Below are 7,087 nucleotides of genomic sequence, written 5' to 3'. Positions count from 1 at the left end.
GAGCAGACTGACAAAAGAAATGGACCCAAGTTGTCTCTGAAAGGCAAGGCTGAGAAGTGTGTTCCTCTATACGGCTCACCAGCTTCCAGCTCCTCTCCTTTCTGGCCACTAGCCATGTTTGCTGGGGCTGGCAGAAACACCTGAACAGGAGCGTAGGAAGGGTGGGTGCAGTGGGGGAGGGCAGCCCCAGGTGTCATCCCAGAGGGTGTGTGTGTGTGACAAAATCCCCCCTGGGCAGATCGCCGCTGCGCCGTTTGCCCCCCGGGTGGATCACCCCACTCCCTGGGCAGATTGGCCCCTGCCCCCTGGGCAGATCGCCCCACCCTTGGGTGCATGGCATGTGTGCCGCTACAGGTAGTGGAGCTGCTGCATCTGAAGAGCCACAGGTTCCCCATGCGGAGCAAATCTTGGATTAAATGGTCTCTCTCTCTCATGGAACCTTCTCCATATTTATCTATTGTAAACTGCTGCAAGCTCTTTCGGATAGTAAGGTAAAGGTAAAGGTAAAGGGACCTCTGACCATTAGGTCCAGTCGTGGCCGACTCTGGGGTTGCAGTGCTCATCTCACTTTATTGGCTGAGGGAGCAGGCGTACAGCTTCCGGGTCATGTGGCCAGCATGCCTAAGCTGCTTCTGGCGAACTGGAGCAGCACACGGAAACGCCGTTTACCTTCCCGCCGGAAGGTGCTTTCGAACTGCTAGGTTGGCAGGAGCAGGGACCAAGGAACGGGAGCTCACCCCGTCGCAGGGATTCAAACCACCGACCATCTGAACGGCAAGTCCTAGGCTCTGTGGTTTAACCCACAGCGCCACCTGAGTCCCCTTTCAGATAGTACGCAGTCTAGAAATGATAATAATAATAATTAATACTAAAAAAAAAGTATAGGTTTGTCCCGAGTTCTGTGCTACTCAACAGCACGTGGAATCGATTCGCCGTCTCGAGTGTTGCTGGGGTGGGTGACAAGGTTTGAAGAGAATTATCGGGTTTTGTCCAGAAACTAGATGACAGAAGGACAAATTAAGGAGATCGCTGGAGTCACTCTGGCACATCCCGCTGTTGTCTGGGGCATCAGATGGAGTGAAGCTCGCAGCTGCTGTGCTGGCTTCCGCGCCCACGCTCAGGGAGAGAGAGAAAGAGAGAGATACATCCTTCATATGCTGCATTTTTGACTTCTCCAAAAAGGATTCCACTTGGTCATTCATTACCAGGGAAGAAAAGAACATTGTGTGATGCTGCCTTGTTGTTACAAAGGGTCACACTACACATTATAGAACTCCTGATGCATTTTCACTCCATAAATGCAGCTGCAGGATGAGAGGGGGAGATTAGGGCCAGGACGTTCTTAGTTTGTTTTCTTTTATTTACTTCCATTTGCTCATGATTTTATTTCTAGTCATGATTTTATTTCTATTCCACTTTTCCATAAAAAAAGATCATGCTCAAAGCAGTTTACCACAAAGAAAACAGGAACGCATGCCGAGATCAACCACCACAAGAACAATTTCATAATCTGCTATGTGGGTGGTTTGTCCATCTGCCTGCCTGTTCTCCATAGGTTCAGTTGTCTCTTGAGATATTGCTGCCAAACTTGGCCCAGGGGGCAGCAGCTGTTGTTGACATTTGGATACTGGATCCCATTTTGAATCAAAATGGCCAACCAAAATGTGATTTTGGCTTGACTTTGCCCCTTTTTTGGCATAGGTTCAGCGGCCTCTCAATATATCATCACAAAACATGGCACGAGGGTTTCCAAAGTGGTGGCAATGGACTTTGTCACTATTTGGATGCTGGTCACCATTTTGAATCAAGATGGCAGACTGAAAAATGACTTTGGTGTCTTTTGGCATAGATTTGACTGCCTCTTGAAATATCGTCACCAAACTTGCCACAAGGGTGCCTGAGCTGGGGGCAACAGTCTTCAATGGTGTTTGGATGCCAGACACCATTTTGAATCAAGATAGCAGACCAAAATGTGACTTTGCCTGATTTTTGGTTTGACAAGTCCAAACTCGCAAATTGCACTATCCATTTAAAAATCACAGTATGTTTTGGTTTCTGCAATGTCCCAGGCAATGGCAAGAACTCCCTATTAGTAACATAATAGAACACTGCATAATAGCAAATATAGAAACAGCATTATAGATAATACCCTGCCTACGATCTAAGTATTACAGACAGATCCTGGTGCCTGTTGTGTGTCATTGATTTTGATTTGGTTTTGTTTTACTTTATACTGTTTTTTTGGTTGCAACCCACCCTAGGAGACTATGGTGAAAGGCAGGTAAGGAATCCAACAAATATCCTATGCTATACGCTATTGCATGTCATCATCACATTCTCTATACAATTGCGTGCTAACTCTCAAATATCCACTGTAGATGATCAAACACAGAACGTTCGTACCAATGAATGTCAAAAGCAAATTTTTAAATATTTCGAGGAATATCTGGAGAATATTCAGTATCGAAACCCTCCAAGGAGAAATTCTGAGAATGAATTCATTCACACCAGATCTGATAAGCATTCCAATGGCACAAGCGGCTCACCCTTAAAAATGCTTTAAAACATTTCTCTCTCCTTCCTCTTCTTCTTGATAGATAAGTAATTTAGTACATATTATGCCTCACCCACATTGATAAATAGGCTATAAAAATTCACAGAGGATTCAAGTTAAATCAATTTATTTCAATACTTTTGACACAGTTGCCATAGAGGCAGAGAGGAACCAACGGCGTGATTTCCTGCTGAGCAGAGTGGTAGGATGTGGGGCATAAATTACCCTCAAATGCCACACAGATAATGAGGCCGCATCTCGCAAGATTTATCTTCCCTCTTTTTCTCCCCCTGCTAACACTCCAAAGCTGGTAACAGGACAAGGCATCGAACAGGACGTAACCTTTACAGTATGAAAAATGTTGCCCTGAAATTTATTGCTATTGCCACTGTCATCTGGAAATGCTTCATATTTCCAGGGCATCTGAGACAAGTTTTCAAGCTTTGGATGGGGTGGGGAGAAGAAAAGTGGGGAGTCAGCTCCCCAAATTAAGAAGCTTGAGCTGCTGGCATGAGTCAGGGGCTAAACAATGGCTTGAGCTGAAGGAACTGTCCGAGGTCCTGATTGGCTGACTAGGCAAGGAAAGACAATTAGGCAAGTTTAGCCAACCCAAAGTCTTAATGCCAACCACAAACTCACATAAGAACCATAAGAGGGGCCTGCTGGATCAGCCCAATGGCCCATCTAGTCCAGCGTCCTGTTCTCAACCAGACGTCCCAGTGGGAAACCCACAAGCAGGACCCAAGCACAAGAGTGCAATCCCCTCATGTGGCTTCCAGCAACTGATATTCAGAAGCATTACTGTCTCCAGCCATGAAGGCAGAGCAGAGTAATCATGGTTAACAGTCATAGTCCTCTCCTCCATAAAGTTCTCCAATCCTCTTTTAAAACCATCCACATTGGTGGCTATCACTGCCCCCGTAGCTTAACTCTCACTGCACAAAGAAATACGTTCTTTTATCTGTCTCAACTCTTCCCACATTCAGCTTCATTGGAGTCAGATCATTTGCCCATCTAGCTCAGTATTGTCTACACTGATTGGCAGTGGCTCTCCAAGTTTTCAGATAGGTTTCTCTGCCAGTACTACCTGGAGATACTGGGGATCGAACCCTTGACCTTCTGCATGCAAAGGAAGTGCTCTGAGTCAGACATTGGTCCATTGAATTCCATCCAATCCATGCTGATTGACTACAGAACTCCAGGGTTTCAGGCGAGGGACATTCCCAGCCCTACCTGAGTTGCCTGGAACTCAACTTGTGACCTTTTGCAAAGTGTGACATTGGCAACTTGTGGCCTCTACCACTGAGCCACAACCCTTCCTCACAGACTTGTGGGGGGATGTCACTCATTTGGCCCCATAGTTTGCTTAGACTCCCATTGTTCACAGGATGAGACTAGATATTCAGTGGGAGAGAGAATTTCCCTTTGGGCCAGCCCAAGACGTTCCCACTAACCCAGAAGTGCTAGCAATAGAGGGACCTGCTGTTATATCTCTGACACAAGGATGACCAGCTAAAGCAGGACTGGCCCTTTTAAATGGAGAGACTCCTCTCACTGAATACAAAACTAGCTACTAGGGCCAGGCATCAGACTTGGCCAAGACGCTGACTTATTTGGGCAGATTCAGGGGGGCAGGATCCAAGTGTCAATCCAATGTATTTGTCCCTCCATTCTATCTGAGACAGTCCCAGATAGTTGCAGGTTGGGTTGGATAGCCCTGAGCAATCCAGGGCCATCAGGGGGCAGGGATCAAGCAGAAAGAAGAAATAGATGCAGAGAAGAAATCCATCTCTGAAATCCTGGGAAGCCGCTGCTGACCATTGCCAAACATACTGAACTAGATGAACCAATGGTCTGACGTGGTATAAGGATACTTCCTGTGTTTCTGTGTGCATATAAATTGTATTTGTCCCCCAAACATGGCCTGTACAACGTGCTTGGGTTCCTGAGGCAGGTGTGGATGAGTCACTTAGCAAGTGATTCCATTCGTGAACAGCTTCTGTCTTTGAAGTGTTCAAAGAACTCATTTATCTCAATAAAAACTCTGTCCCCCGTCCTGCTAAATTTGAAAGCAAGTTATGAATGTGAGTCAGAAACCATCTAGAGGAAGGAAGCTCCATTAACCTATAGGTAGAAGGGAAATAATTTAAATTACAAGGGGAGTGGCTCAGATCTTGTTGCTTCTGAGTTCTCTGTGGGCTCCCAGTGGTTTGATTTAGCTGCTACTACTACTACTACTACTACTACTACTACTACTACTACTAATAATAATAGAAGGTATTCCTATATCTGTTTCCTTTCATAGCATTACCAATGAATATTTAAAACTCTTCCCTAGTATCACTGAGACATACGCTACCACTCAGTTTACCCTTTGTAAGGCACTACAGAGATTAGGTCTGTGTGCTGGAATTGGATGAATCCTGAACCAAATCAGGCCACTTTATGGTGCTCCAGGCTTCAAGTCATTCAAGTTGAGATACCTCTGAATTGTCTCATGTTGGGTCAGGCTGCCCAGAGTGATCCTGGGCTGTCAAAAGGTTGCATGTTGGGTGCTAAGAAAGTGAGGAAGGCAGCCCCTTCAAAAAGAAGTGAGGAGCTCTTTGCCTAAAGGCTTTCAAGTAGCCCTGCACTGAGCGTTGATGGTGGGTGGCTGTTCCTAGTCTGATCAATCCTGTTGGCTGCAGGCTGCTGCTTTGCCAACTTGGGAAGCAGCACCTGGTAGGATTTCACTTTCCCCTCACCAGCTGGGCAGCAGAGGTCTCAGTCCTGCTGGCTGCAGGGATCTGCTTCCCTGTTCAGAATGCTCTGGTGAAGCAGCAGCACCCAGCAGGACTGAGCCATCCTGCTCTCTGCAGTGCAGTCAAGAAGGAGGGAGGAAGCATAACCTATCCTTTCCCTGCTCATCTCCCAGCTGTATGTCCAATTAGGGGTTGTAATATCTTAATTTATCATTAGCCCCCACCTCTGAATTGCTTTGGGGTCGGATCCAGGCCGGGTGGGCCATGCACAGCCCTAGTAGAGATTCCTGTGGTTGGTCCTGCATTCTGAATGAAATAGTTACATAAATCTCTCTGCAGTTTAGCAGCTCAGTCCGATGCCTCCAAGGGAATCCTTCCTGCCAACCATCCAGAGAGATTGTTCCAGTTGCTGCAATGAAGTCAGCAGCAGCCATTCTCCCTGCTTCCCTCCCAACCCATTGCCCTCCAAAATTTATCGAGGGTTAGCATCATAAATCATCCTCAGCCTCCGCTCTAATTGCATTGCATTGTTAATGACAGCTTAGGAAAACAAAGCTGCCTTGCTAACATTGTAATGACCCTCTTAATGTCATAGAGCTTGAGTTTTAGTCTGGTAGGATCCCCCTCCTCCTTCCCCCGCCCTTGGAACTGTGCATGAAATTACACAACAAACAAGGAAGGGAGATAGATATACACAGGAGTGTGGTAGAGACTAGAGACAAGTTAGGTCCTCTTTTCACATGGTCCCAATCTGATTGTAGACCAGAGCATAGCTCCCTGTCTGATTACACACTACCCAGGTTTTTGCAATGCTATATATATATGTAAAATATGTATACAACATACAGTGGTACCTCGGGTTACATACGCTTCAGGTTACAGACTCCGCTAACCCAGAAATAGTACCTCGGGTTAAGAAAATATGCTTCAGGATGAGAACAGAAATCGTGATCCGGCAGCGCAGCGGCAGCAGGAGGCCCCATTAGCTAAAGTGGTGCTTCAGGTTAAGAACAGTTTCAGGTTGAGAACGAACCTCAGGAATGAATTAAGTACTTAACCCGAGGTACCACTGTATGCATTTTACTGGTATATGCATTGGAAAGCATTGGAAAGTATATGTCCTATAGGAATACACAAGCTCCCCCTGCCCCTCCTATTATGTTTGGAGCCCAATGGGGCAATTTTGCCTGGAAGCTGACTTGATTCAGATCAATTTGGACCAAATCTGGACCTCCCAGATCTGAATCAATAGGAAATCAGAATCATTGACTTTTCATTAGGAACCAGAATGGCCATAACCCTTTCTTCCCCCCACAGAACTGCATGAAATTTGGAGGCGCTGGTCCTTGGGGGGTGGGGGTGTTTAGGGATTGTGTGTGTGTGTGTGTGTGTGTGTGGGTGGGTGGGTGGGTGGGAGCAACCCTTCATTTTTGCTTTCTTTTTTTAAAAAAGAGAATCATAGATTTATAGAATTGGAAGGGACCTGAGGGTCAGCTAGTCCAATCTCTTGCAATGCAGGAATCATAGCTAAATAATTTCTGACAAATGGCCATCCAACCTCTGTTTAAAAACCTCCAATGAAGGAGAGTCCACCACCTTCTGAGGTAGTCCATTCTACCGTCCAACAACACCTACTGCCAGAAAGTTCTTCCTAATGTTTAGTCGGAATATCATTCTTTGTCATTTGAATAAATTGGTTCTGTTCTTCCCCTCTGGAGCAGCAGAAAACAAGCTTGCTCCATCTAGCCATCTATATTTAATTGCCATAACATTCGCATTTTTTTCACATCAG

The 7,087-nt window shown here is 46.0% G+C and overlaps 1 long non-coding RNA gene across 1 annotated transcript in view; it reads right to left on the bottom strand.

The window, feature by feature from the left end:
* The window catches only part of LOC308592502, a 643,114-nt gene that overhangs the window by 154,987 nt on the left and 481,040 nt on the right, over nt 1-7,087 (bottom strand). The gene's annotated exons all lie outside the window — the stretch shown is intronic.

This window comes from Podarcis bocagei (assembly GCF_964188305.1).
Source record: "Podarcis bocagei genome assembly, chromosome: 7".
In the NCBI taxonomy this organism is placed as follows: domain Eukaryota; kingdom Metazoa; phylum Chordata; class Lepidosauria; order Squamata; family Lacertidae; genus Podarcis; species Podarcis bocagei.
The sequence above is the reverse complement of the archived record's forward strand: the minus strand, read 5'-3'. Positions and strand labels throughout refer to the sequence as shown.